At 34.2% G+C, this 4,764-nt stretch overlaps 1 pseudogene; it reads right to left on the bottom strand.

Moving 5' to 3' along the window:
• Positions 1 to 2,903: 2,903 nt before the first annotated feature.
• On the bottom strand, positions 2,904 to 4,263 carry LOC105771839 (probable sarcosine oxidase; annotated as a pseudogene).
• Positions 4,264 to 4,764: the final 501 nt, after the last annotated feature.

The following is a 4,764-nucleotide window of genomic DNA, read 5'->3' as shown; positions in this document are numbered from 1 at the left end:
CAAAGCAAGCTTTGATGGCATGATCAAGTCTGTTTGGCATATAAAAACCTTTGAATCAAGACAATTATGTTAGACCAGGACATTATATTAGTGATACTTATAATCAAATTCCCTATGTATTATACTCGAAATTTATCATTGTTTATACTTATGTATTGTATTATGAAGTATGGTAATTAAGCAGTTGAAGTCAATTGTAATTTATATAAATAGAGTTAAGTTATATCTATATTAGTGTGGTAACACCCAAGATTCGGATCTGATTCATTGGATCAGGTTTGAAGTGTTACAACAATTTTATCATCTTTTGATAATGTGTGCTTCACACTGATCTGGCTCGGCAAATTTCGCAAGCTGATGATCTACAAGTAGAGAAACAACTAGAGTAAACATACAAATGCTTACTAAATTCAAATGGAAATACTATGCTTACCTTGATCACTTAAAAGTATGATAACTACCAAACATTTTAGCATAAAATTTGGTTATCCTTGGAACATAATGTCATAACTAGTCACATGCCAACATTAACATCCAAATAAGTTAGACACATTTTTATATCATAAATAACATCACCTAATACTGGAGTACTTACATACCATTTATCAAGTTATAAGCATATACCATTTCAATTTGAAAACACAATTCATGATAACATATAAGTGTCACATTCCATATTCAATCTATAAAGTCACACCATTTGTGAGATATCCATTTCAATACATTTTCAAGCTTCCATTTTCAATTATAATGTTTTGTCTAGTGGAACCCTGGTAAAACGGGCTCAGATACACATGAAAATTAAATTGCTCGTCCTAGCTAAAATTACATCAAGTTATCCATCCGAGCTAAACTTATATCATATATTACCCAAGAATCCACAACAATTGCTAGATCTCATTATATTAGTTGAGGATCTGCACCAAATGCTAAATCTCGTTATAATATGTAATTATCTGTGTATAAGCACGCATATTACCCTATTATCATGTCAATCGTATCCTAACATTTCCCTAAGTTCACATGGGCACCAATTACATATATTTCATTATCATCCTTATAATCAATCATTTTCATACATTTATACCCTGTAGTTGTTCACATGTTTCAATTCAATCCTTTCTAGCCATATGTGCCAAATTATTAGTATATTAATTTATACTCAAACATACATATACATTTATATACCAAATTAAATACTAGTACACATACCACATAAGATGAGTTAGTAAGTTCCATATGAACTTAACTATTCAAAACACCAAAATTAGTGGATTCTTCAAGGACTAATCCGTAATTTTAGCCTTTCCCTTATTAGCTCCACTTTGGTCCAAATTTTGATCCATACAATTGTTTTATATAACCATTTAATACCAAACATTTTCATGATATGCATGATCCTATATAATTCTACTTTTTGATTCCTCTTATATTTTACATTTTATTCAATGTAGTCCTTGAACTAGGGATAACATAACTTTCAATTTCTAGCTTGGGTTAAAATCATATTTCATATATTCTCATTAGGGACATTATATTTTATATTTCTAACATAATTTCATAAAAAGTTTTGCATTTATTCAATTTTGTCCCTAATATAACAAATTTAACAAACTAGCTAAATTAACTTTATAATCTAGTCATTTTCATAATTTAAGCTTAAAATCTATCAATTCCAAGCCTAATTCTTCAAATAATCAACAATGGAAATTTTCTAAAACTATAACAGTTTATCAAATTGGTACATGGGCTAGCTAAATCAAGCTTTCATTATCCCAAATCTATAAAAAAATTACAAGAAAATGACTTAATGTCATACATAAATCAAGGATCGAATGCTTGAAGGACTTTAAACCCATTAGAGATTTTCCAATATGCTATTCTCCGTAATTGGCTCTTTCTTTTGATCGGACCGATGTTCAACTGGAGCTCTGAACCCGAAAGATTAGTGGCATTTCTTTTACTATTTTTTGAATACCGACTTTTCTCTATTTGAAGGTGCAGTTCAGATGAAGCTCTTCATTTTTTTCAATTTTGTAGGCTTAGATTCAGGTCTTTTTCTCTTTTGGTTTTTTTTTTGAATTTGTGGTTGGGTTTTCTATCGGTCTCTGTTCTCGGGCTGTTGAGTTTGTGAGTTATGGATTGGGGATCTAGGCTTGGTGTTAAAGTATGATGATGGATAGGTAAGGTGTTGTAAGATGGCTATGGAAATGATGGAGTTAGGAGAGTTGAGGAGGTTGCTATTTAGATATGGTAATGGTTAATTGAGGGAGGGGAGCTAGTGTATAGACGAGGGAAGGTGTTGAATGGTGAAGGCAGTGGGGTGCTTGATTGGTGTTGGTAATGGAGATTTTAGCTTCTGGGTTAGCTCAGACAAACTAAGAATCTTGTTGTGCTATTATTGTCTTCTTTTTTTTTATGAAAATATTGCTAACCTCAACTTCTTATTGCAGGGTGCTTATAACGGAGCATTGGTGTGGGACTTTGGTGAAGCTGGTGTGTGCAGTAGGGTGCTTGATGGGATTTGTCAACAGAAGGTATGGTGGTGGCAACGTAGGAGTGATAGGGCAAGGAATGTAATCAATTGATGAGATGGTGACTATGTGAGGGATCGAAATGCATAATTTGTGAAAGTCAAAAGGCTTTTTATATATACATACCAATGAATTGAAGCCCAAAACTTTTAAAACATGACTCAAATAGTGAAAATGGATCAAATTTAAATTAATGCAATAAAAATTCTTCTAATCTAAATAATTAGTAGATTGGATAAAATACTTGGGTGTCTATACTAGGAGTTGATGGTTTGGACTTGAAATTTTAAATCACTTTTCAATAGTAAATTTTTCTATCAACATGATAGAAGTTTTATTTATATTTCTTGATGATTATTCTAGAGCGAAAGAAAAAGAAGAAAAGATTAAGATTTGAGGGGAGGAGGGTGATGTTGATGGCAACTAATATGAATGAATAAAAAAACACATACAAAATCAAATATTCACAATGAAGTTTTTAATAACCCAACTTGATCTTCATATTCCTTAATGTTCCCTTTAGGATTCTCCTCAAATCTTGCTATCCTGAACTGTTTTAGCTCAACTCCCTATGCCTCTCCTATAAGCGCTAAATCAGTCAAGGATCCCTATTGCGGGTGACATCTTGATTCCATGACCTGAAAACCCACCTCTGATCACCACATCCTTCCCGAACTCCCCTCTCAAAAAATCGACCATGAAATCCTCATTAGGTGTCATCAAGTACACACACAATTGAATCATGACCGGTTTGCTCAAATCGACTTTCCCTTTGAATCATTGCTTGATCCATTGCTTTAATGAGTCGAGCACAAGTTCTGGTCCCCATGGTCTTTTGTTTGGGTTACATTGATATCCTCCATGTACCGCTACTTTAATCAATCCCGGGTACTCCAATGATGGTGTGCCAAAAATGTATGAATGTCCATAGCTAGTGAACATCGGAAAATCATTCCCGATTGCATACTCGACCTTGTGTCCGTCCTTAATCTGCCAATAACATACATTGGCTTCCAATGGTTGGATAGGAAGTTCAATGCCGCACACTGTTTTAACCAAATTTCTCATCCAATCGCCCACTACCACCACATATTTTTTACCCCAAAAATTTTCACCATTGCTTGCAGCTACCTTCAATCCTTGGTCACCATCTTTGTTTATGCTAACCAGTGTGGTATTGTCCTTAAGGCATGCACCATTCTTGAAAGCCAACATTTGGAACATTAACATTACATTGGTGGGCTTAATGATGCAGTCGAGCTCGCACAACATGCCAATCTAGACCTCTGGTATATCGATCTGTCTTGAAAATCTTTCAGCAACTTGCCGGTGATCGAGGACTTGGTACGGGATGGTGTTCTTTCTACAAGTAGCGAGCACAAGAAGGAGACTATTGGCGTTGAATGGGCCCATGTCAAAGTGTTGGGCCTTGAAGTAAACCTTGAACCCAATTTCAGATTAAGCCTACTCCCACAACCAATAGGACTCATCGACTAAGCCGAAGTAGTAGTCTTCAAGGTATGTTGCTTGTATGGTGCGTGACTCACCATGAGAGGAGCTTTGATGGTACAGAAAATCAAACCGCTCGAGGAGTAGCGTTTTTTGGCCTCTTTTGGTTAGTTGGTACGCCGTGGAGCTCCCCACGACGCCCGCCCCTACGACAATTACGTCAAATTCATTGTCCGAATATCCCATATTCGTCGCACTGTTACAATGACAAAAATGGGGTTTAGCTATTGCTTTCAACTTGGCTTAGTTATTATTTCACAGAGTGTGGCATATATAATAGTACTAGCGAATAACAGTAGGTATTTAAAATGATATTTTAATGTAAAAAAAGGCCCACATTTGAGAGGTAATTTCATAATTGCCATACGTTGTTTGTTTCTTCCTGATTTGACTAAAGATTAATGCTAAATTCCGTAATACATATGGAAAGTTCGTAAGCAATATATTTGGAACGTTTCATGTTCTAATTATGCTCTCAGTTCATGTATTTTTCACATTTGAAATTCAGTCCCTTTTTTTAATTCTATAAAATCCTCAATTCTGTTCATTTAATAATTAAATTTTAATTAATAAAATCATTAAAATATTTATATTAAAGTGTGTTGTAAGCATTTTTGTTCGAGTCAAACTCGAATTAAGCTTGATTTGCACAATAAAAAGATTCAAGCTTTTGAATTTTATGATTATTTTCTACCCATGACTATTGTTATTAACAGAAAAA

This window comes from Gossypium raimondii, chromosome 6, assembly GCF_025698545.1.
Source record: "Gossypium raimondii isolate GPD5lz chromosome 6, ASM2569854v1, whole genome shotgun sequence".
Lineage (NCBI taxonomy): Eukaryota > Viridiplantae > Streptophyta > Magnoliopsida > Malvales > Malvaceae > Gossypium > Gossypium raimondii.
This window is presented reverse-complemented; position numbering and strand designations above follow the sequence as displayed.